General features: G+C 40.3%; 1 pseudogene; it reads left to right on the plus strand.

Annotated features, from left to right (window-relative positions):
* Nucleotides 1-562: 562 nt before the first annotated feature.
* Nucleotides 563-2,647, plus strand: LOC143663569 (TGF-beta-activated kinase 1 and MAP3K7-binding protein 2 pseudogene; annotated as a pseudogene).
* The last annotated feature ends 24,520 nt before the right edge of the window (nt 2,648-27,167 follow it).

A 27,167-nucleotide genomic window follows, 5' to 3' on the forward strand; every position in this document is an offset into this window, starting at 1 on the left:
ATTCAAGAAGAAATTAGGGCAGCAGCGAGCGCGGGGGGTGGGGGATGGGGATGGGTATGGGGTGGGGGGCAGGCAAACGCCCAGAGATGGGAGCCGAGGGTGGGTGCGCGGTGGCGCGGTCCAGCAGTCCACTTGGAGCTGCGGCATCGGGGCGCGGTGGCCCAGCGGCCCGGCGGATTCCCCAACCTCGGGCCGCGGCGGCTGGGGCTGAGCGGACAGCGCGGGCAGGCGGCGGGGAATCCCCGGCCGGGGGCGACGGCAGAGGCCGTGGTGGGAGCGGTGGCCAAGGAGGGGGCGGTGGCGGCCGAGGGCTCCAGGCCCAGTTCCTGGACCCGCCCTGGAAAAGAAGTATCCAGTAGAGATGGGCTCACTGCAGTTAGCTCACTGCAGTTACTTAATTAAAAATTTGTAAGCTGCAAAAATGGCAATGGGCCAACCAAGAACAGCTACAATTTGAATTTTTCTATTTCCAGAAAATGCTTGGACAGAAGAGATGAGTACTATTTTCACTAAAGCCTAAACTTGCCTACAGCATAGATAGTCCTGATCAGGCAACATAAGAATGGCCTGAGGAAGCCACCAAACTGATTTTCAGGTTTTACATGACCTGTGACAAAAATTCCCTTAAGTACCCAAAGTTGTTGTATCCAGGTGCATGTTACAGAATAACAATAACCTGGATGCCTATTGTGCAGTTCTCTCTCAGGAGAGTATAAGGTATCTTTATGGTGCAGGAGACTTGAATTTTTTTGGATGATTCTGGAATTTCTGGACTATGCAATCACATGACTTCTCTCAACTTGGAGTTGCAATCACAGAATGCTTACCACTGTGGAAGAGAAGGGAATAGAATGAATGGAAGTCAGACTGTAACGCACAGCATCAGTGATGGACAACTTCAAGGTGGCCAGTCCAATAATGAACTATTTCAGCAGGAGCCACAGACAGCACCAGCTCAAGTTCCTCAAGACTTTAATGTTTTTGGAATGTCCAGTCCATCTAGTGCTTCAAATTCAGCACCACATCTTGGATTTCACTTAGGTAGTAAAGGAACATCTAACCTTTCTCAACAAACTCCCAGATTTAATCCCATTATGGTAACTTTAGCCCCAAATATACAGACTGGTCATAATACTCCTACATCTTTGCACATCCATGGTGTACCTCCATCTGTACTGAACAGTCCGCAGGGAAATTCTATCTATATTAGGCCTTACATTACGACTTCTAGTGGTACAGCTCGACAGACACAACAGCATACTGGCTGGGTATCTCAGCTCAATCCCATGAACCCTCAACAAGTCTATCAACCTTCACAACCTGGTCCCTGGACTGCCTATCCTACATCTAACCCTCTGCCACATACCTCAGCCCAGCAGCCCTGTCAGCAAATCTACCAGACCTCCCATGTCTACATACCCATCAGTACACCTACTACTCTACAGCCACCAACAGTCCATCCACCTAGTAGTTCACAGTCTTCTGTCCATGGCCAATATAACATTCAAAATATTTCAACAGGACCTTGGAAAAACCAGAATGAAATTAAACTTGAACCCCCACAAAGAAACAGTTCTTTAAAATTGCGTTTCTCTGGACCTCGAACCTCCAATAGTACTTCTTCAGTCAACAGTCATATCTTAAATAGAAATCAGCCCACTGTTTACATAGCTGCCAGCCCTCCAAGTACCAATGAGGTGATGTCCCGTAGTCAACCTAAGGTCTATATTTCAGCTAATACCACCACAGGAGATGACCAGGGGGGTGCGGAATCAGCCCACACTCTTCATATCCACTAACACTGGAGCGTCTGCCACCTCCAGGAACATGTCCGGGCAAGTGAGCATGGGCCCTGCCTTTATTCACCACCACACACCCCAAAAGCTGGGCAGTAGGTGCTAACTCTGCAATGTCCCCTCGTGTGGTTGTTATGCAGCCCAATACAAAGTACACTTTCAAGATTACAGTTTCTCCCAACAACCCCCCAGCAGTCTCTCCAGGGGTGGTGTCCCCTACCTTTGAACTTACAAATCTTCTAAACCATCCTGATCATTATGTAGAAACCGAGAGTGTTTAGCACCTCATAGACACTGCTTTAGCACATGTGGATAGAATAAGTGACGCGCCGAAACTGAGCATGGGATCTGACGGTGCTGCCTATACACAAGCTTTGTTGGTACACCAGAAGGCCAGAATGGAACAACTTCAAAGAGAACTTGAGGTTCAAAAGAAAAAGTTGGAGAAACTAAAATCTGAGGTCAGTGAAATGGAAAACAATCTAACTCGAAGGTGCCTCAGAAGATCAAATTCCATATCCCAGATACCTTCCCTCGAAGAAATGCAGCAGTTGAGAAGTTGTAATAGACAACTCCAGATTGACATTGATTGCTTAACCAAAGAAATTGATCTTTTTCAAGCCCCAGGACCACATTTTAATCCCAATGCTATTCATAACTTTTATGACAATCTTGGATTGGTAGGTCCTGTGCCACCAAAACCCAAAGATCAGAAGTCCACCATCAAAACACCAAAGAATCAAGACATAGAAGATGATGAGGGAACTCAGTGCCATTGTACTTATTGTACTTTTTTGAACCATCCAGCCTTAATTCGATGTGAACAGTGTGAGATGCCAAGGCATTTCTGAGCCAGTGGCCCTTTATCTTCTCTAAAACTGCATCTAAAGTTCAAGAAACTAGTCTGTCATCAGGGGAAAAGTTTCACTGCTCCATAGGATTTTGTCAAATTGAAGGTGTGATGAGATGGTGTTGTGCTTATGCTAAGTGCCAGCCCCCAGAACTCAGAATACCTTAGGATCCTGTCAAAGGCATTGAAATCCATCACGTGAAAGGCCATCAGCTGAAGGATTCAGCTCCTCCCACCTGGCCATGTACAGTGTTACCAATGTCCCATCTTGGATCATTCTCAATAGCCTAATGCTTGGGGGCTCCCAGTACCTTTCACCCCTCATGTCACTACTGAATTTTGACAGGAGGAAGAAATAGAGTGATAGCTTTTTTTTTTTTTTTTTTTTTTTAATTTTTAAAGCTTTCAGTGAAACGCTATGTACACAAAGAAAAAGAACAAGGTGTAATTTGCTGCCACGTAGTACTCATGAATAGGGGAAGAACTTTACAGATCTGTGGTAGTCTTGGCCTTGTCTTCGTCTTCCCTGAAGACGTTTCCACTCTGCGAAGCCAGTAGAGTCTCAAGATGAAAAAGAATGCAGCATGCATTGTCTGTACAAACATGCATTGAAATACCCCAAAGCTCTTATTGTTCAGATCTCTCAAGTCCGCTTTAAATGATTTCTTCTCTTCTTTATTATTTTCTTATATTTCTATATGTATAGTGTAAAGTTTTTTGTTAACTAATTTCTTTTTCCCTTTAGTGATTAAGCACGATCATGACCCTTTTTAAAAAGCCTTACCTGAGAGAAGCAGTGCCTTAAAATAAAAAGCATTAATGAAATGAAACTATGCACAGGATAACTTTCCTCTACTACTTATTCTGTACTTGGCCCTCCTCAGTGCCAGTGTGCTGTAAAGACATGCAGATACTGCACAACGAATTGCAGGAAAGGTGACAGCAATTAATGTCTGTAGGTCACACTATGTGTTGAGTTTAGCAGTGGGTGACAACACAGTGTCTTGTCTTCCACAAGGAAGCATAAAACAAAAGAAAATTTTAATCCATCGATGGAGCAACAAGGTTAAGCTTGCTTCATCTGCCTGGTGTCCTGCAGAACTTTCACAAGAGATTGTTATCGGGGAGGTGCCATTTAAAACCAGCAGCATCAGTACCTACAGCCTCCTCCCCACCCCCACCCCCTGTTTTTTGGAGAGAAGTTTATAAGTGCTTTACTGTTCGGGAAATCAGTTTCTAAACCTGATTGGTGGCAGTGTCAAATGTATTTATAAAACAAGGTTAGTCATATTTAGGACAACGAAGAAAAGCTGGAAAAAAAGAAAAACAGACTTGAACGCTGAAGCAACCTCAAGCATCTCTATTTTGATGATATATTTTTATAAGGAAAATATTCAATAAATGATCAGGAATGTATATAACTAATGGAAATCAAGAAAAAGAAATAGCAGCATGCACTTAAAAAGACCAAATTATGAAATTATTAATGCTTAGAATAGGGCTAAGGGAAGTGCTGAATTTTAGCAAAGCTTAGGAGATAATGTCAACTGTCACCCATTGTGAATGTTTGCAGGTGGATAGCTCTAAAATAAACAGGATCATTACAAGTGATCTCTAGGAATGTCAAAACCTTGACTTGTAGGCTTTGCGTTTTGTATATGGGGAAGAAGTATGACAATCCAAGTTAATTAGACAACAGCCCCAAAGCCCTTGCATTTCATGCATTTTGTTTTAAAAACAAGGCCTTGTTTTTCAGCTACATCTGCAGTTCTATATGAAGATTGATAAATCAGTTTTTACTTGTTTTATTAATAAAACATAATTTGGATATCTTAGGTTGATGGTTTTGTGATTTAGCTGGGTAAACTTTGTAACAGAAAAGTTACTTATAAAAATTTAAAAACTTGTATTCCAAAAAAAAAGAAGGAATTAGTACCAATCCTGCTCAAACTCTTCAAAAAATTGATGAGTAGGGAAGGCTACCTAACTCATTCTGTGAAGCTGACATCACTCTCACACCGAAGCCAGACAAAGATACTACAAGAAAAGAAAATTACAGGCCAATCACTCTAATGAATATAGATGCAAAAATCCTCAACAAAATTCTTGCAAGTTGAATCCAGCAGCACATAAAAAGAATTATACACCATGACCAACTGGGATTTATTCCAGGTATGCAAGGATGGTTCAATATAAGAAAATCAATTAATGTAATACACCATCCCAACAAATCAAAGAAGAAAACCACATGATGCTCTTGATTGATGCAGAAAAAGCATTGGAGAAAATTCAACATCCTTTCTGGATGAAAACACTTTAATAGGATAGGAATAGAAGGGAACTTCCTCCACACGATAAAGGGAATATATGAAAAAACCCACAGCTAATATCATCCTCAATGGGGAAAAACTGAAAACTTTCCCACTAAGATCAGGAACAAGACAAGGATGTCCACTGTCACCATTATTATTTAACATTGTTATTTAACATAGAATGCTGGAAGTTCTAGCCAAGCAATTAGACAAGAAAAGGAAATACAAGTCATCAAAATTGGAAAGGAAGAAGTAAAACTCTCACTGTTTACAAATGATATGATACTATATGTCAAAAACTCCCACAAAATCCACAGAAAAACTACTAGAGATAATAAATGAGTTCAGCAAAATGTCAGGTTACAAGAACAACACTAAAAAATCTCTACTGTTTCTACACACTAGTAATGAGCAATCTGAAGAGGAAATCAAGAAAAAAATTCTATTTAAAATTGCAATCAAAAGAATAAAATACTTAGGAATAAATTTAACTAAGGATATATATAAAGAAAACTATACAAGGACAAGTACAAGAAATGGCTAAAGGAAATCACAGAAGACCTAAATAAATGGAAGGGCATACTATGTTCATGGATTGGAAGACTAAGTATGGTTAAGATGTTAATTCTACCTAAATTGATTTATAGACTCAATGCAATACCAATTAAAATCCCAAAAACTTACTTTTCAGAAATAGAAAACCAATAACCAAATTTATCTGGAAGGGCAGGGTGCCCCGAATAGGTAAAAATATCTTGAGAAAGAAAAATGAAGTCGAAAGTTGCACACTACCTGACTTAACGGCATTGTTCTAGTTTGCTAGCTGCTGGAATGCAACACACCAGAGACAAATTGGCTTTTAATAAAAGGGGATTGATTTTGTTAGTTCTTCAGAGGAAAGGCAGCTAATTTTCCACTGAGGTTCTTTCTTACGTGGAAGGCACAGGATGGTCTCTGCTGGTCTTCTCTCCAGGCCCCTGGGTCCCAACAACTTTCCCTGGGGTGACTTCTTTCTGCATCTCCAAAGGCCTGGGCTGAGCTGCAAGTGCTGAGAGGAGGAATGCCGAGCTGCTTAGGCTGTGCTACATTGCGCTCTCTCATTTAAGCACCAGCCAATTAAGTAAAACGTCACTCATTGCAGTAGACACGCCTCCTAGCCGACTGCAGATGTAATTGGCTTATGTCTGCAGCAACAAGACTAGGTATGCTCACCTGGCCAAGTTGACAAAATCTAACTAACACAGGCATATTATGAAGCTACAGTAGTCAAAACAGCATGGTACTGGCATAAAGTTAGATATACTGACCAATGGAATCAAATAGAGTGTTCAGGTATAGACCCTCTCATCTATGGACAATTAATTTTTGATAAAGCAGTCAAGCCAACCCACCTGGGGACAGAGCAATCTCTTCAATAAATGGTGCTTGGAGAACTGGGATATCCTTATGCAAAAGAATGAAAGAGGATCCATATCTCACACCCTATACAAAAATTAACTCAAAATGGATCAAAGACCAAAACATTGGAGCTAAGATAATAAAACTTTTAGAAAAAAATGTAGGGAAATATCTTATAAAACTTGTAATAGGCAGTTTCCTAGATCTTACACCCAAAGCATGAGCATGAAGAAATAAATAAATAAATGGGAACTGCTCAAAGTTAAACACTTTTGTGCATCACAGAACTTCGTCAAGAAAGTAAAAAGGCAACCTATGCAATGGGAGACAATATTTGAAACCACACATCAGATAAGGGTCTAGTATCCTGTATATATAAAGAGATTGTTCAACTCAACAACAAAAAGACAAACAACCCAATTAAAAAATGGGCAGAAGACATGAACAGACATGTCTCAGAAGAGGAAATACAAATGGCTAAAAGACACATGAAAGGATGCTCAGCTTCCCTGGCTATTAAGAAAATACAAATCAAAACCACAATGAGATATCATCTGACACCCACTAGAAGTGCTTCTTCAAATCTAATGTTATAGGTTTCATAATTTTTTCTTTTCATCTTTTCTACTGCACCTTTTATTCCCATAAATTCTGTGATTTGTTTTTTCAGACTTTCAATTTCTTTTTTTAATTCATTCGTTGTCTTCTTTATATCCTCTCTCAACTCATTGATTTGATTTTTGATGAGATTTTCTATGTCTGTTTGAACATCCTGAATTAGTTGTTTCAACTCCTATATTTAATTTGAATTTTTGATTTGTTCCTTTGACTGGGCCATATCTTCAATGTATGTGAGTTATGTTTTTTCATCCAATATATTGATCTTTACCTTTTAATTTGGGAGTTTAACCATTGACATTTAAGATAATAACTAAGAAAGAAAGATTTTCTTCTGCTATTTAGCTATTTGTTTTCTCTATGTCTTCAATGGTTTTTACTCCCCATTACTGCTTTATAAAAATTTAGTTGCTTTTTTGTAGTGTACTATTTTGATTCTTTTCTTCTTTCCTTTTTTTCTATATTTTTAAGGTATATTCTTAGTGGTTACCTTTATAATTACAATTAACATCTGTGCTGGTTTGAAAGGATTTATGTACCCTAGAAAAGCCATGCTTTAATCCTAATCCAATTATGTGGGAGCAACAGTTCTTTTAAACCTTATTCGGGGTGGTGTGACAGTGGCTCAGTGGCAGTATTCTTACCTGCCATACTGGAGACCCAGGTTCGATTCCCAGTGCCTGCCCTTGCCAAAAAAAAAAAAAAAAAAGTAAACCCTATTCAGTGCTATATGTTGGAAACTTTATTAGATTGTCTCTACAGAGATGTGACTCATCCAATTGTGAGTATTAACTTTTGAATAGAGGAAGATGTGACTCCACCCATGCCACATGGGTCTTGATTAGTTTACTGGAATCCTTTAAAAGAGGAAGCATTCTGAAGATAGTCCCCCTTAAGAATGATGACACAACCACATCCATCAGCCAGCAATCTTTGCAGATGAAGAAGGAGAATACCTCCATGGAACTTTATGAAGCAAGAGGCCTGGAGAGGAAGCTAGTAGACATCATCATGTTCTCCATGTGCCCTTCCAGTTGAGAAAGAAGTCCTGAACTCCATTGGCCTTTCTTGAGTGAAGGCAATCTCTTGATGGTGCCTTAATTTGGACATTTTATAGACTTTCTTTAATACGGAGATTTTCAAGGCCTTAGAACTGTAAACTTGTAACTTCTTAAATCCCCCCCTTTAAAAGCTATTCCATTTCTGGTTTATTGCATTCCAGCATCTAGCAAACAAGAACAACATCTTTAATAGCAGCCAAGTTTGACTAGTACCAACCTAGTTTCAGTAGTTCCCAAACTCTCCTATATATCTCCATCCCGCCCCCTTCATATTGTTATTTTTTCAGAGTACATCTTTGTATATTCTAAGTCTATTAACAGTTTTTTTTTTTTTTCACATGGGCAGGCACTGGGAATTGAACCTGGATCTCTGGCATGGCAGGTGAGAATTCTGCCACTTAGCCACCATTGCACTACCCTATCAACAGATTTTAAATGTTGTATTATACATTTGCCCGTTAAATCATATGCAAGGAAAAAGAAGTTACAGATCAAAAGTGCAATAATATGGAATTTTATATTCACCTATATAATTACCTTTACCAATGTTCCTTATTTCTTCTTATGACTTTGAGTTACTGTTTATTATCCTCCTCTTCAGCATTAGAGATTTCTTTTAACATTTCTTATAGGGCATATCTTCTAGTAATGAATTATTTAAGTTTCTGTTTATCTATAAATGTCTTAATTTCTCTTTCATTTTTGAAAGATAATTTTGCCAGATATAGAATTCTTGGTTGACAATTTCTTTTTTTTTTTTTTTTTTTTTTTTTTTTTTAAAGAGAGAGGGAGGAAGGGAAGGAAAGACAGAGAGAAGGAAGGAAGGAAGGAAGGAAGAAAGGGAAACATCTTTAAACATTTTCTTGTTTTATTATATTTTGTTTGTTTGTTTGTTTTTTACATGGGCTGGGGCCGGGAATCGAACCGGGGTCCTCCGGCATGGCAGGCAAGCACTCTTGCCTGCTGAGCCACCGCGGCCCGCCCACAATTTCTTTTTTTTTAAAAACTATGCCAGCTTGGAAGGATTATGTGCCCTAGAAAAGCCATGTTTTAATCCTGATCCATTTTGGGAGGCAGCCTTTCTTTTAATTCCTATTCAGTACTATAGGTTGGCAACTTGATTGGATTGTTTCAATGGATATGTGACTCACACAATTGTGGGTGTTAACCTTTGATTAGAGACAGGTGTGACTCCACCCATTCCAGGTGGGACTTGAATAATTCACCAGAATCCTTTAAAAGAGGAAGCATTTTGGAGAAGGTTTCAGAATGATGAGAGAGCCACAAGAAAGCCCACGCAGCCAGAGACCTTTGGAGATGAAGAAGGAAAACACCCCCAGGGGAGCTTCATGGAACAAAAAGCCTAGAGAAAGCCAACAGACATCACCATGTTCACCATGTGCTTTTCCGTTGAGAGAGAAACCTTGAACATCATTGGCCTTCTTGAACCAAGGTGTGTTTCCCTTAGATTGGACATTTCTATAGACTTGCTTTAAGTGGAACAATTTCATGGACTTAGAACTATAAATTTACAACTTAATAAATTCCCCTTTTTAAATGCCATTTCTCTTATATAGCATCCAGTAGCTAGCAAACTAAAACAAGGACTTTAAATGTATCATTCTACTATCTCCTGGCCTCCACGGTTTCTGTTGATAAATCTGCTGCTAATCCTTTGGGGGATTCCAAATCATTTCTCTCTCACTGCTTTCAAAATCCTCTTTTTTTGGATTTTGACAATTTTGCTGCAATATGTCTTGGTGTAAATCTCTTGGCATCTATCCTGCTTGTAGTCCTTTGAACTTTCTGGATATGTATATTCATGTCTTTCATTAGATTTAGGAAGTTTTTGGCCATTATTTATTCAAATATTTTTTCTGCCTCTTTCTCTTTCGCCTCTCTGGGACTCCATGATACATGTGTTGGTACACTTAATGGTGTCCCATGGGTTCATCAGATTCTGCTCATTTTTCTTCATTATTTTTTCTTTTGGCTCCTGTGCCAGTTTGAAAGGAGGTATGAAAAGTCATGTCTTAATCCTAATCCCATTTTGTAAAGACAGCCATTTCTTCTAATCCCTATTCAGTGCCACATATTGGAAACTTTGATTGGGTTATCTCCATGGAGATGTGACTCAATCAATGTGGATATTAACTTGATTAGATAGAGATGTGACTCCACCCATTTGGGTGGGTCTTGATTAGTTTACTCAAAACCTAAAAAAGAGGAAACATTTTGGAGAAAGTGGGAGATTCAGAGCAGAATAGAATGACAGAGTCATGAGAAAGCCACAACAGAGAATGCTGTGGAATCATGAAGCAGAGAGTCCACCAGCCAGTGAGTTTTGGAGATGAAGAAGGAAAATGCCTCCCAGGGAGCTGAAGAGGAAACTAGCAGATGATTCCGTGTTCACCATGGGCCCTTCCAGCCAAGAGTGAAGCCCTGACCGTGTTCATCATGTGCCTTCTCACTTGAAAGAGAAACCCTGAACTTCATCGACCTTTTTGAATGAAGGTATCTTTCCCTGGATGCCTTAGATTGGACATTTCTATAGATTTGCTTTAATTGGGATATTTCCATGGCCTAAAATCTGTTAACTTGCAATTTATTAAATTCCCCCTTTTAAAAAAGCCATTACATTTCTGGTACATTGCATTTTGGCAGCTAGCAAACTAGAACAGATTTTGGTACTGAGTGGGGTGCTGCTGCAGTTTGCAAATACCAAACATGTTGGAATGGCTTTTTAAATGGATAAGGGGAAGATTTTGATGGAGTTATGAGGAGCTTGATAAAGGCCTAGAATGCTTTGAAGAGACTATTGGTAGAAATGTGGGTTCTAAAGATACCTCTGACCAGGCTTTAGACAGAAATGAGGCATGTGTTATTGCAGACTGGAAGGAAGGTGATCATTGTTTTAAAATTGCAGATAAACTGGCAGCTTTGACTAGTGGCTTTGGCTAGAAGGCAGATTTTAAAAGCCATGAACTTGGATATTTAGCAGAAGAGATTTCCAAATTAAGTGTGGAAGTTGCAGCCTGGTTTTTCCTTGCAGTCTATAGTGAAATATGACAGGGAAGAAGTAAGCTGAGAACTGGACTCTTGGGTATGAAGAAACCAGAAATTGATGTTCTGGAAAACTCTGAGCTTCCAGGAAGGGAGACCCCAGGGGATAATGCCCCATGTGAGGATTTGGCCAGTTGTGGAACCCAGTCAGCCATTTCAGAAAAAGCCAGAACTGAACATGGAGTTATCCAGGAAGGATTTGTGGAAACTCCTTATGTCTGATGGGCATGATCCAAGGCTACTGCATAGAAAGCCAACAAGAGTGTTGCAGGACCACTGCTAGTCAGGACTGAGAGGGACAGAGAAGGGACACATTGGAAGAAAAATAACTTCAGAGGCAAGACTATGGAGGTTGGAGTCTGAAGTCAAGAAGCCTCAGTCCAAGGGAGAGGATCCACCCAAGGATGTGGAAAGGGTGAGTTTGCCCACAGACAGAGGATGGGCCTTCCACCTCATTGCTGTGGAAGAGTCCTGCCTCCTCAGGCCTTGGAAAGGGTGAAACACATTCCTTGGGGTTTGGAGAGAGCCTGGCTGCCACCACATAGAGGGGTTGAGCATGTGCCCCAGCGATGGCAGAGAGCCCAGGTGTAGCCCTAATGCTTGGAAAGGGTGGAGCCAAGAAAATGGTGGTCTCCCCAATGTCCCCCAAGATTGAGTTCAAAGACAGGCAAGCCTCTGCATAGGGCCTTGGAAAGGGTGGACCTGCCACTTTCTAAAGTCCCGAAGATAAATGACTCTCAGACTTTGAAATCTAATGGACTTTTCCCTGTGGGTTTTTGACACTGTGTGGGCCCAGTGACCCCTGTGTTCTTTCCTTCCTCCCTAGAGAAATGGGTATATGTATCCTATGACTGTTCCTCCTTTGTAGGTTGGCAGTAAATAACTTGTTTTGAGTTTTTACAGGTCCAGAGCCAGAGGAGAGCTTTGCTGTAGGACAGACAATGCCTGTAGTTAACGTTGAGATTTTGTACTAGTTTTAACCTTGTATTGTATTTTTAAGGTTACTGAAATGGTTTAAGATTCTCTGATATTGTTATGGAATGAATGTATTTTGTATATGGGGAAAACATGTTTTTTTAAGTGTCCAGAGGGTGGAATGTGCCAGTTTGAAAAGGTTTATGTAACCTAGAAAAGCCATGTTTTAATCTTAATCCCATTTTGTAAAGGCAGCTATCTCTTCTAATCCCTAATTAGTACTGTATATGGAAGCTTTAAGTAGATTATCTCCATGGAGATGTGACTCACTCAAGAGTGGATGTTAAATTGGACTAGGTGGAGACATGTCTCCACCCATTCCAGGTGGGTCTTGATTACTTTACTGGAATCCTACAGAAGAGGAAGCATTTTGGAGAAAGCTGGAGATTCAGAGAGAGCAGAGCAGAATGACACAGCCATGAGAAGCAGAGTCCACCAGCCAGCGACCTTTGGAGATGAAGGAAAATGCCTCCTGGGGAGTGGGAGGCCAGGAGAGAAAGCTAGCAGATGATGCCATGTTCGCCACGTGCCTTTCCAAATGAGAGAGAAGCCCTGACTGTGTCCGCCATGTGCCTTCTCACTTGAGAGAGAAACCCTAAATTTCATTGGCCTTCTTGAACCAAGGTGTCTTTCCCTGGATGCCTTATATTGCACATTTCTATAGGTTTGTTTTAATTGGGACATTTTCTCAGCTTTAGAACTGTAAACTAGTAACTTATTAAATTCCCCTTTTAAAAAGCCACTCCGTTTCTGGTATCTTGCATTCTGGCACCTAGCAAACTAGAACAGCTCCTCACATTGGATAATTTCGATTGTCTTGTCTTCATGTTCACAGATCCTTTTGTTTACCTGTCCAAATCTATTTAATGAGTTTTTTTTCTTTCAATTACTGTACTTTATAGCTAAAGACTTTCTGTTTGGTTCCTTTTTATAGCTTCCATTTCTTTATTTTGTTCAAAGTTTTCATAATTTCCTTTAGTTATTTGTATGCATGTTCCTTTAGTTCATTGAACATATTTAAAACAGTTTATTTAAAGTCTTTGACTAAAAGTTTCAATGTATCAATTTCCTCAGGGGTGGTTTCTGGAAATATTCTTTTTCCTTTGAATGGACCATAATTTCCTGTTTCATTGTGTTTTGCAATTTTTTGCCAAAAATGGGACATCCTACTTTTATGTTGTTATAACTCTGGAAATTTGGTCCTCTCACTCCTCTGGGATTGCTAAGCTTCTTGTTGTTGAGAGCTGGAGCCATCAAGTCATGACTTTTCTAGACTATCCTAAATGGGAAATGGAAAGGGAAAAAAGAGAGAGAGAGACAGACTACATTTTAAGACTCCTCTACCGCTTTTGTCTGAGGGGGCTGGAACAGTGGTTGCCTTTAGTGCTGGGCCCTTCAGTGATCTGAAGTAGCTGATCAAAAGCAGTATCCAGCAATCAGACCACACATCCCTGGGTTTTGGAAGACAATCTCCTTATAGTTTACCCTGGCACCAGCGAGGTGCACCAGGGGTCTGACCTGCAGTCCCAATGCTGCCTGCCATGCAGTTGGAAGATGGGGAATAGTAGTCTTTGCAGGGGGATGAAATTCATGGATATTTACCACAATTTACCAGCTTCTTCTGCCAACTCTTGTCTGGGTGCTGCACACTAGACTCTAGAGTTTCAAAAAAGTTGATTCAGGTAGTTCTTTCCACTTCAATAGTCATTTAGGTGGAGGAACTGATTCCTGGAACTTCCTACTTTTCCATCTTCCCACAGTCCGTGGGACCCAGTTTTGACAAATCTTTGCCAACAGAAGCTGGAAATCTGGATTATATCTCATGAATATTTTTAGAAGTTGGCAACAAATTAAAACATATACACTCACACCCACATGCTGTAAAGGTCAATAAAACACATATGTAAGCTGGATGTATCTCACAAGCACCAGTTTATACTTTCTCCATTAAATTACATTTTCTGATTAATCTTCTGTCTTTTCCCAGTAATCTTTAACTTCTATGAGGGCAGGGGCTGTGGTCTCACTTGTTCACCATTGTATCTTCAGAACCTAGTACAGTGCCTGACATATATTAGGCACTCAACTAATAAGTACCAGAATAGTTTACCTTCGACTTCCTGATTTGACTTCTCCTGGACATCTATTAGATATATCTACCTGAAGGTCAAACAATGCCTGGGGTGCCTTTGATCTTAACTTGTCCAAAATCAAACTCATTTCTTCTAGAGTCCGCTCCTCCCCTCTCTTCTTTTTCCTAATTAATGACACATTAAGAAAAAGGTTTCCAAGACCAAAGCTTGTGATCCTGGGCAATTGAGAGCCTTATGCAATTCAACACTTTGTGACTTGTACCTGAGCTTTTGGGAAGTAAACCAGAGAAATGGTGATCATGACAGTTTACAATTTACCTTGTGAAATGACCAAAGACCAAAACTCAGAATCCTGCCTTATTTGTGTGCTTTCTCCTTTATTGTTCTATATTTAGCCATTTCAGTTTTTGCTCAGGGAGACTTGCTGATCTAATTTCTTTCTTTCTTTCTTTTTAAATTTCTTTATTGTATAGTATAACATATGTACAAAGCAAAGAAATAAAAAAGCAATAGTTTTCAAAGCACTCTTCAAAAAGTAGTTACAGGATAGATCCTGGAGTTTGTCATGGGTTACCATACAATCCTCTCATATTTTTCCTTCTAGTTGCTCCAAAATATAGGAGGCTAGAGGGCTTAGTTTTTATCATCACAATTGACTATTTTCCCTTCTTTTTATGAAGAATATATATATATTCTATATATGAACAATAACATATATACAAACATACATACAAAAATGTTATGAATTTCCAAGCATAGCACCACAATTAGTTGTAGAACATATTTCAGAGTTTAACATGGGTTACAATTTCACAGTTTTAGGTGTTACTTCTAGCTGCTCTAAAATACTGGAGACTAAAAGAAATATCAATTTAATGATTCACTATTCATATTCATTTGTTAAGTCCTATTGTCTATGAATAATTCCACCAGCACCTTTGATCTTTCTATCTCTCTCTCTGGGATTGTTTGGGTTATGGCAATCTTAACTTTTTGCTATTGGAAGGGTCTGCCACTAATATGGGGTAGGGAGGTGGAACTATCTGATCTTCTGGAGAGGCTGGACTAGGTTTCTGGACTTATCTGGACCAGGGACCCATCTGGAGGTTGTACATTTCTGGCAAGTTACTCTAGTGCCTGGAACCATTGTGGAATCTTATATATTGCCCTATGTGTTCTTTAGGATTGGCTGGAATGGTCCTGGTTGGGGGTTGGCAGGTTATGATAGGCAGCAAGCTCTACCTGAAGCTTGTGTAAGAGCAACTTCCAGAGTAGCCTCTCGACTCTATTTGAACTCTCTCTGCCACTGATTCTTTATTAATTACACTTCTTTCCCCCTTTTGGTCAGGATGGAATTGTTGATCCCATGGTGCCAGCTCTGGGTTCATCCTTGGGAGTCCTCACCCATGTCGCCAGGGAGACTTTTACCCCTGGATGTCATGTCCCATGTTGGGGGGAGGGCAATGTTTTACTTGCAGAGTTGGGCTCGGAGAGACTGAGGCCACATCTGAGCAACAACAGAGGTCCTCCAGAAGTAACTCTTAGGCATGCCTATAGGTAGTCTAAGTTTCTATTTTACTTACATAAGCTTCACAAGAGCAAGCCTCATGATTACAAGGGCATGGTCTATTGATTTGTGTATCTCTAAGGTTTGACGCAGTAGCAGGGGATTCCCTGAAGGTAAGGTTTAATAGTTTCATAGTCTTTTTCCCCTCCTTCAGGGGACTTTGCCAATACTTTTTGATTATCTGCTTAATGTACTCTAGGATGTTTCCAGGCATTACGATTAATCTATAACGGATTAATCTATTATGATAATCTTTCTCATTCTGTGCTCTCTGTGTTTCAGTTGTTCAAATGAGCTATTCAGATAGTTTGAATTAGATTATGCGCTACAGAAAATTTCAGTTCCAGATCAAATAAACCTTTCTTCCATTGTTCTCAAAGAGTATGTGTGATTCTAAAATATAGACACTGTCTTCCTTACCCCTATGTTCTGAATTACTTTAACCCCAACCTGTTCAGCTTTGTTCTTATCTCTAAATACTAGGTTACATATATAAAACAGCCTCTCAAAATCCATTATTATCTCAAAATAATGTGTCTGCTCTAAAAGCTTCTAATCTAGGACGCTGTTTTCTTATAAGTAGTTTCTAAAGGTGACCATACCATTGTTGTTTTTTTTTGTTCCTGGCTTATTTTATTTCATCGAATGCCCCACATGTTCATTCACATTATTGCATGCCTCATGACATTTTTCCTTTTTCTAGCAGCACAACCTTCATTCATAAGTATACACCAATGTTTGCCAATCTATGATCTAATTTCTTAAGTGATGCAACTCTCCCTTGCCCAACAAACAATAAATTAATTTTTTTTTGCCTCCAGCTGTCTTCCTATTTGATTTAATATTACAATCACCCATTCACTCAGCTCCTTCACTCCCTAAATTCCTTAGGTTGTTTGGTTGCAAGTGACTGAAAATTGACTTGAACCAGCTTAATCAAAAAGGAGAATTTATGTTTAATGGGTAAGGAATTTTTATGTTGGAAGATGAAAAATTTTTAGTAAAAGAAGGTGGTGATGATAACATACCATTGTAAAAGTGATCAATGCCACTGAATCAAACATTTAAAAATGATTAAAAGACTGTGATACAATTATGTTAAAACACTGAATGAAGCTGAATGTGAGAATGATAGAGGGAGGAGGCCTGGGGGCACAAATGAAATCAGAAAGAAAGATAGATGATAAAGACTGAGGTGGTATAATTTAGGAATGCCTAGAGTGTATAATGATAATGACTAATGTAGAAATTTAAAAAATGTTTTTGCATGAGGAAGAACAAAGGAATGTCATTACTGCAGGGTGCTGAAAATAGATGGTAATTAATATTTTAAAATTTTACCTTGTGTGTGAGACTAAAGCAAAACATGTTTATTTGGTACAAAATTTATATTTTGACAAGTGCATTTCCTAATATAACTTATGTAGACAGCTTAATTGAACGCCATAAATACATGGAACCTTGAGTAGGACATGAGGTTTTGTTGGTTTGTCCAGAGTGATGCCCTGATAAATCCCAGAGTGATTTGAACAGTGAATAAAAGAGTATTTGCAAAATCCCCTAGGGGGAATGGTGAGGAAGGGGGAAAATTCAACTTCCCCAAGTTGAATTCTTGATATTCTCACAAGCAGTGCAGACAATCAAAGCTATAGGCTGAGCCTCCAATCCTAGGGTTTGTTCATATGAAACTTAACCCCACAAAGGATAGGTCAAGCCTACTTAAAATTAGGCCCAAGAGTCACTCCCAAGAGAACCTCTTTTGTTGCTCAGATGTGGCCTCTCTCTCCAGCCAACACAACAAGGAAACTCACCACCCTCCCCCTGTCTATGTGGGCATGACTCCCAGGGGTGTGAACCTTCCTGGCAACATGGGACAGAAATCCTGGAATGAGCTGAGACTCAGCATCAAGGGATTGAGAAAAACCCTAGAATGAGCTGAGACTCAGCATCAGGTGATTGAGAAAATCTTCTCAACCAAGAGGGGGAAGAGTGAAATGAGACAAAATAAAGTGTCAATGGCTGAGAGATTCCAGAGTCGAGAGGTTATCCTGGAGGTTATTATTCTGAATTAAATAGATATCACCTTGTTAGTCAAGATGTACTGGAGAGGCTGGAGGAAACTGCCTGAAAATGTAGAACTGTGTTCCAGTAGCCATGATTCTTGAAGATGATTGTGTAATGATATAGCTTTCACAATGTGACTGTGTGATTGTGAAAATCTTGTGTCTGATGTTCCTTTTATCTACCTTATCAACAGATGAGTAAAACATATGGAATAAAGATGAATAACAGGGGGAACAAATGTTAAAATAAATTTAGAGTGAAATGCTAGTGATCGGTGAGGGGGAGGGGTGGGAGTATGGTATGTATGAATTTTTTTCTGGTTTATTTTTATCTCCTTTTCTGAATAGATGCAAATGTTCCAAGAAATGACCATGATGATGAATATGCAACTATGTGATGATATTGTGAATTACTGTTTATATATGTAGAATGGAATGATCAAAAGTTAAAATAAAAAAAATGGTTAAAATGGTAATTTCTGTATATATTCTGGATATATATATATCCCCACAATTTTTACATGGAAAATTTATTGCAAGGAAACTAACGTGACTCCAAGAAGTGAGAATCCAAGATTAGAAATGTGGCTGGTCTTCATGAATAAATGGACTTCAACAACTCCAAAAGTTGTCAGCCTTCTCTCCATGTCTCATTCTTCTTCCTTGCTGAACATCTCTTCCATTCCTCATTCTGCCTCTGTTTCTCTTTTTCTCTCTGTCCCAGTGTCTTTCAATCTATATTTTCTCTCCAGTCCAACTTTTTCCAGTTCACATGGGCAGAACCCTGTCCACTCTTAATATTTTATGTTGGGGGGAGCTCAATAGAGACTGACTCTTTTGGTTCTACAATTTCTAGGGAAATGCTTTGATTGGTTTGGTTTTGTCAAGTGACTAACCCAGAACAATTTACATTTAGGAAGAGATGTCAATAAGCCCAGCCCAAGTCAAATATACCCAAATGTGACCCTAATCATCAGTTGCCAGAGCAGGATCATATTGTATTCTAGTATGGTAATTTCAGTGATAAATATGAGATGAAGTTGGAGGACTTAAGCAAGCCCTAGAAAAGGTAGATGATTCCTTAGATGTCTGCTACAACCCTATGCATTCAATAGGTCACTAAATCCTGATGATACTATCCTCACCTCCCTTTTATAAAATGTAATTTCTACTGTATTTTCCATCCCTTCTCCCACCACCCTGGCTCAGATCCTAAACATTTACCTAGACTACATTAAGAGTTTTCTAGTCTCCTAAATACCCTCCCTAATTAGTCTCATCATTCATACCACTTGTTTCCCCTTTGCTACTGACATATCCATGTTCTCCCTGGTCTTTTCTCCATGCTGTCTCCAGAGGGAGCTTTCTAAATTTTGGGACTGATTATCTTCTTCCCCTGGGTGATGCCACATCATGGTGAATTAAAAAGAGCCTAATTTTCAGGGCCAGCAAAGCCTGGTTACATAGCTTACTATCTACTTAGTCTTCTTGTCCTTTAGTTTCCTCTCCTATAAAAAGACAGAGATAAATAATATCTGTATCATACGGCTATCTTAATGATTAAATTATAGAATGTGTATAAGTTCCTCCTTCTCACTATCTTCCTCCTAATCACCTATAATGAAGTCTAAACTTCTTTACATGGCATGACAGATATCTGCAGCATTCCCAGCTCTAAGATGGTGCTGGCTCACTCACACATAGTCTAGCAATGAGCATTAGCCTCTGATCTCTGGAGTTCACCCAGAGTATTCTTGCTCTTGTTGTCCTGACTTTTTGATCCTTTGATTTCCTCCTTATCAAATTTGTATCAGGCCTTCTGTGTCTTTCTGACCTGTCTGGAATCATTCCACCTTCTAACCAGGCTCAGACCAACCCCACTTAATTTTACTCTTCATATTCTTACGTGGTTTTGATATAGCTGAAGTTCTGGATGGAAGTGTTTCTATCATTCAGGTTTATCTTGCTGCAACCCAGACTGAATTCCTCTTCCTTTTGCCCATCCCAAGACTCTACACTTCCAGAATCAAGCTTCAGTTCAAGGGATGGGAATTGGACATAAAGTCCTCCAGTATCCTCTACCTATCTCACCACTGTCCTTCCCCTTATACACCATCTACCCTTTTTGACATCTTTCCCTATATACCTATACTGTTTCCTCCATTTTGAATCCCGTTTTTCCCTTGTCCACCTGGAAAACTCTGATTTAAGACCTGTTTCAGGCATTTCTTCTATGGGAAAGACTTGCTTGACTTTCCCTTCCTTTTTCTCCCCTGAAGGACAAGGACCATATCTTATTGCAGTAGGCCTGGGGTGGTGCCAGGCTCATAGTTATACCTCAGTGAGTGTTTGGGTATGGCTGTCCCTGAAGGGGTTGGCCATTATTTCCCAGATCCCTGGGGCTGTCTTTGCTCCTAATCTTTTCAGACACCCAGATCTTCAGTTTTTCCTTTGATTCTGTGAACTACTCTGATAAATTTCCTTTTTTTGGCTTAAGTTAGCCAAATTTACATTATGTTGCCTAAATGATAAACTCCTAATTCATACAACACACATAGGTTTTATAATGAGAATTTTTTTTACAATGGACATATAACAGACTCCAATTTAAGTAACTGGCAATTGTTTTGAGGAAGGTAAGAATTTTCACATTCACCGTTATAAGAGAACTGAAATTTGAAGAGTTTTCAACAATGAAGTAAGAACATGGCAAATAGAAGGCAAAGGTCCTTTGGCTGGGACACTGTGGAAGAATGCAGACAAATGACTACACTAGAGACCACCCTGGAAAGAGAATAAAATCTACCCACAAAAGGAATTTGATCATGCAATTGGCATCATTGGAGATGCATCACTCCCTGAACTTATGTGATGTGGGCACTCATCTTTAAACAGTGCTCTGCACAAAACACCTTATCAAAATGTTCACTGAAAATTATATTTTTTAAAGAAAATCCAAATCATTTGTTGGAGAGCAAATGAAGAGATCTTTTCCTTGACTTGACTCTGAGAGGAAGATAAGATAGGAAAATAAAGTTAAAGGGGGTAAAGCAGAAAGAGGATTAGGTCATTTTGGTAAACATAGCTACTGTTTTAATTTGTCAATGCTGCCGGAATGCAATATACCAGAAATGGGGTGGCTTTTTTATATTGTAAACAACAAACAAACATACAAACATTCTTGACATGATTATAATCAGTGGTTCACAATATCATCACATTGTTATATATTCATCACCATGATCATTTTTTGAACATTTGCATCTCTCCAGAAAAAGAAAGGTAAAAGAAAAAAGAAAAAACTCATACACACCATAGCCTTTACCCCTCCCTCTCATTGACCACTAGTATTTCAATCTACTCAATTTATTTTAACCTTTATTTTCCTTATTATTTGTTTTTTCTTATCCATATTTTTTACTCATCTGTCCATATTGTAGATAAAAGGAGCATCAGACACAAGGTTTTCACAATCACACAGTCACATTGTGAAAGCTATATTATTATACAATCATCATCAAGAAACATGGCTACTGGAACATGTTTCAGTATCTGCAGTTCCAGGTATTTCCCTCTAACCACTCTCATATGTCATAAACTAAAAAGGGGATATCTATATAATGTGTAAGAATAACCTCCAGGATAACTTCTTGACTCTGAAATCTCTCAGCCACTGAAACTTTATTTTGTCTCATTTCTCTCTTCCCCTTTCTGGTTCAGAAAGTTTTCTCAACCCCTCAGCTGAGTCTCAGCTCATTCTAGGATTTGTCCTATATTGCCAAGGAGGTTTACACCCCTGGGAGTCCTGTCCCATGTAGAGGTGGGAAGGGCAGTGAGCTTGCTTGCTGTGTCAGCTGAGAGGGAGAGAGGCCATATTTGAGCAACAAAAGAGATTCCCTGGGGGTGAGTCTTAGGTCTAATTTTAGGTTTAGCCTATCCTTTGCAGGGACAAGTTTCATAAGGGAAAACCCCAAGGTCAAGGGCTCAGCCTATTGATTTGGTTGTCCCAATTTCTTGCAAGAATATCAGGAATTCTCCAAATGGGGAAGTTGAATTTTTTCCTTCTTTCTCCCTGTTCTAGTTTGCTAGCTGCCAGAATGCAATATACCAGAAACAGAATGGCTTTTAAAAGGGGGAATTTAATAAGTTGCTAGTTTACAGTTCTAAGACCAAGAAAATGTCCCATTTAAAACAAGTCTATAGAAATATCCAATCTAAGGCATCCAGGGAAAGATACCTGGTTCAAGAAGGCCAATGAAGTTCAGGGTTTCTCTCTCAAGTGAGAAGGCACATGGCGAGCACAGTAGGGTTTCTCTCTCATCTGGAAAGAAACATGGTGAACATGGTATCATTTGCTAGCTTTCTCTTCTGGCTTTCTATTTCATGAAGCTCCCGGGGAGGCATTTTCCTTCTTCATCTCCAAGGTTGCTGGCTCGTAGCTATGTCATTCTCTGCTCTCTCGGAATCTCCTTCATTCTTCAAAATGTTTCCTCTTTTATAGAACTCCAGAAACTAATCAAGACCCACCCAAATGGGTGGAGACCTACCTCTACCTGATCCAATTTAACAACCATTCTTGATTAAATCACATCTCTAGGGAGATGATCTATTTACAGTTTCAAACATACAATGCTGAATAGGGATGAGAAAAAATGGCTGCCTTTACAAAATGGAATTAGGATTAAAACATGGCTTTTCTAAGGGATGTACATCCTTTCAAACCAGCACATTCCACCCTCTGGACTCTAAAAAAGACATACTTTTCCCATATACAAAATTCATTAATTCCATCACAATGTCAGAAAACTTTAAAGCATTTCAGTAACAAACAAATGCAATACAAGATTGAAATCAGTACAAAGTCTCATCAAAGTTAGATACGAGCATGGTCTGTGCTCAGGCAAATTCTTCTCTGTCTCTGGACCTGTAAAAACTCATTAACAAGTTATTTGCTGCCAACACACAAAGGAGGAACAGTCATGGGATACATATACGCATTTACGTAGGGAGGAAGGAACACAGAGGTCACCAGACCCATGCAGTTTTTAAAACCTGCAAGGCAAAGACCATTAGATTTTAAAGTCTGAGAGTCATTTATCTTCGGGGCTTTAGAAAGCAGCAGTCCCACCCTTTCTAAAGGCCTACACAGAGGCCTGCCTCTCTCCAAACTCAATCTTGAGGGACATTGGGGAGACCACCTTTTTCTTGGCTCCACCCTCTCCAAGGATAGGATTGTACCCGGTCTCTCTGCCATCTCCAGGGCACATGCTCAACCCCTCCATGTGGTGGCAGCCAGGCTCTCCCCAACCCCCAAGGAATGTGCTTCACCCTCTCCAAGACCTGAGGTGGGCATGACTCTTTCACTGCAATGAGGTTGGAAGGCCCATCCTCTGCCCCTGGGGCAAACACACCCTCTCCACAGGCTTGGGTGGGTCTGTTCTTCTGGCCCGAGGCTTCTTGACTTCAGACCCCAGCCTCCATGGCTTTCCCTCTGAAGTTATTTTTCCTCCAATGTGTTCCTTCTCTGAACCCCCCAGTCCAGGCTGGCAGCAGCTGTGTTTATACAGGTCCCATAGCACTCTTGTTGGTTTTCTATGCAGTAGCTTTGGATCATGCCCTTACACATGAGGAGTTTCCACAAATCCTTCCTGGATAACTCCATCTTCAATCCTGGCTTTCTCTGAAATGGCTCATTGTTTCCACATCTGGCCAAATCCTCACATGGGACACCATTCTTTGGGATCTCCCCTCCTGGAAGCCCAGAATTTTCCAGAACATCAATTTCTGCTTTCTAATTATGCAAGAGCTCAGTTCTCAGCTTATCTCTTTTCTGTTGTATTTCATTATAAGCTGTGAGGAGAAACCAGGATGCACTTTCCACATTTAATTTGGAAATTTCTTCTGCTAAATACCCAAGTTCATGGCTTTTAAAATCTGTCTTCTAGCCAAAGTCACTAGTTAATTTTGCCAGATTATCTACCATTTTAAAGCAAAGATTGCCTTCCTTCCAGTCTGCAATAACACACACCTCATTTCTGTCTAGAGCCTCACCAGAGGTATTGTTAGAATCTACATTTCTACCAACAGTCTCTTCAAAGCATTCTAGGCCTTCTCTATCAACCCCTTCACAACTCCTCCAAGGTCTTCCCATTATCCATTTAAAAAGTAGTTCCAACATGTTTGGTATTTGTAAACTGCAGTAGCACCCCACTCTCCGGTACCACGCTTCCCATTCCCCCAAGGGGAGTTTGCAAATACTTCTTTATTCACTGTTCAAATTGCTCTGGGATTTATCAGAGCAATTTGAACAACCTGGACAAACCAACAAAGTCTCATGCCCTAGTGACGGTTCCAAGTCCTTATGGTGTTCAGTTAAACTGCCCACATAAGTTAAATTAGGAAATGCACTAGTCAAAATATAAATTTTGTACCAAATAAACATTTTTTTGCTTTAGCCTCACACAGAAGTGGAAGTTTTAAAATATGAATGACCATCTATTTTCAACACCCTGCAGTATTGACATTCCTCTGTTCTTCCTCATGCAAAAACACTTTTTTAAATTTGTACATTTAGTCACTATCATTGTACACTCTAGGCATTCCTAGATTATACCATCTCAGTCTTTATTGTTGATCTTTCTTTTTGGCTTCATATGTGCCCCCAGCCCCTCTTCCTCTATCATTCTCACATTCAGCTTCATTCAGTGTACTTACATTATTGTGCTACAGTCAGGTAGTATTGTGCTATCCATTTCTGAATTTTTACAATCAGTCCTGTTGCATAATCTGCATCTCTTCAGCACCAATTACCCAGTCTCTACCCTATTTCTATCTCCTGATAACCTGTGTTCTTTTTTTTTTTTTTTTTTTTTTTTTTTAAAGGAAAGACAGAGAGAAGGAAGGAAGGATAGAAGGAAGGAAGGAAGGAAGAAAGGGAAACATCTTTAAACATTTTCTTGTTTTATTGTATTTTGTTTTTCCGTTTTTTGTTACATGGGCTGGGGCCGGGAATCGAACCGAGGTCCTCCGGCATAGCAGGCAAGCACTTTGCCCGCTGAGCCACCGCGGCCCGCCCATAACCTGTGTTCTTAACTGAAATTCTCCAAGTTTCACTCATTAATGTTAGTTCGTATTAGTGAAGCCATACAGTATTTACCCTTTTGTTTCTGGCTAATTTCACTCAGCATAATGTCCTCAAGGTCCATCCACCTTTTTACATGCTTTATGACTTTATTCTGTCTTACAGCTGTGTAATATCCCATTGAATGTATATACCACAGCTTGCTTTGCCATTCTTCTGTTGATGGACATTTTGGAGTGGCTTTTAAGAAGAGGATTTATTAAGTTGCAAGTTTTACAATTCTAGGTCCATAAAAATGCCCAGGCTAAGACATATCTTGGTTCAAGAAGACTGATGAGTCTGGAACACCCCGGTTAGCTGAAGAAGGCACATGGCTGGCATCTGCTGGGGTCTTTGGCTTCATCTTTCAAACAGCTTCCCCAGGGGCATTTTCTTTCTTCATCTTAAGATGTCTGAGTCTCCAGTTGTTTCTGAAGCTTTTTCCAAAATGTCTCCCTCTTAAAAGATTCTAGTAAGCAACCTCACCTTCAATAGGTGGAGACACATCTCCGTGGAAACCACGTAATCAAAAGACCTGTGTGGGTGGGCAATGGTGGCTCAGTGGTAGAATTCTCACCTGCTGTGCTGGAGACCTGGGTTTGATTCCTGGAGCCTGCCCATGCGAAAGAAAAAAAGAGAAAAAGATCTGTGTTAGTTTGCAAATTCCCAGAATGTGATATACCAGAACTGGAATGGCTTTTAAAAAGGGGAACTTAATAAGTTACAAGTTTACAGTTCTAAGGAAGTGAAAGTTTTCAAATTAAAGCACTAACAAAAGGTTACCTTCACTCAAGAAAGACCGATGTGGCTGGAACAGCTCTGTCAGTTGGGAAGTCACATGGCTGGCATCTAATGGTCTCTTGCTCCTGGACTCCATTGCTTTCAGCCTCTGTTCCTGTGTGGGTCCCTCTCTCTGCTTCTCTAGGGCTGGCTTTCATGTCTTGGCTTCCCTTGGCTCTGTCCAGTTTCTAGCTTGCTTAACATCTCTTGGGAAGGAACACAGCAACATCTTCTGGGCTTCACACATCTCCAAACATCTGTGTCTCTGCTCTCTCTGTCACCTCTGATGTTTCTGTTGGCTCTCTCTCTGTTGGCTCTGTAGTTTCTGAAATTTCTCTTTTAAAGGAGTCTAATAAACTAATCAAGACCCACTTGGAATGGATGGAATCACATCTCCATCTAATCAAACATCACACCCACAATTGGGTATGTCACATCTCCTTGGAGATAATCTAATGAAAAGATTCCAACCTTCAGTATTGAATTAGGATTAAAAGAGGTGGCTGCGACTTCCGGGTCAAGATGGCGGCTTAACAACATACGCATTTTAGTTCATCCTCCAGAACAACTACTAAATAACCAGAAACAGTACAGAACAGCTCCTGGGGCCACGTCAGTAACCAGACACACAGCGTAGCCCAGTCTGGACCAGCTGGACCGGCTGCGAGCACCCCCCAGAACCGTGAGTTCCCAAAGCTGTGGTGGCCAGCACCCCTCCCCTTCAGGCCGCTTCCCAGAGGGGAAAGGAAAGGACTTTACCAGCATCAAGGACTGGGCACAATCAAACGCCAATTGTGGAATTAACTAACAAATTCTGACTACTAAAAATAAGCCCCCAGCTTAGGTGAACCTGATCAAAGCGGAGGTTGCTCATTTTTGCCCCGGCACCAAGGGGGCAGGACTGACAGAAATAGCGGTGGAAAAAAAAGAAAGAAACAGGTTTTTGTGGCTGTGTATCTACAAAGGCTTGACTGCCACTGGATACAGCGGCAGGCCATTTCAGGCTGCAACTGCCCCAGGCACAGGCAGAAGTGAGCTCTTTGGGGGGCTTGTCTGGAGCCTGTGCCTTCCCCAGGGGAGGGGTGAAGCCCCACCCAGGTGGAATCCCTCCATCAAGGAATTCAGACACCAGGGCTTGGTAATTTGAAGCCATTAAAACCAGCCTACAACCTCTCCTCTGTCTCCACCACGCCTTCAGCAGGGAGAGTCTGCCAAAGTTAAAGGTACCACATCATCTTATGCTGGTGGGACCTGCAGTCAGACAAGTGCCACACACACGGCAGGATAAGAAAAATAGTGTCCAGAGACTTCACAGGAAAGTCTTTCAACCTGCTGGGTCTCACGCTCAGGGAAAACTGACACAGATGACTCTTTCCTCCTAATAGGAGGCCAGTTGGTCTGAGAAAATCTGGCCGGGGTCTATAATACCTAAGTAGACCCTCCTAAGAGGGAGGGGAGGGGAAGGCACCAT

This window comes from Tamandua tetradactyla, chromosome 19, assembly GCF_023851605.1.
Source record: "Tamandua tetradactyla isolate mTamTet1 chromosome 19, mTamTet1.pri, whole genome shotgun sequence".
In the NCBI taxonomy this organism is placed as follows: domain Eukaryota; kingdom Metazoa; phylum Chordata; class Mammalia; order Pilosa; family Myrmecophagidae; genus Tamandua; species Tamandua tetradactyla.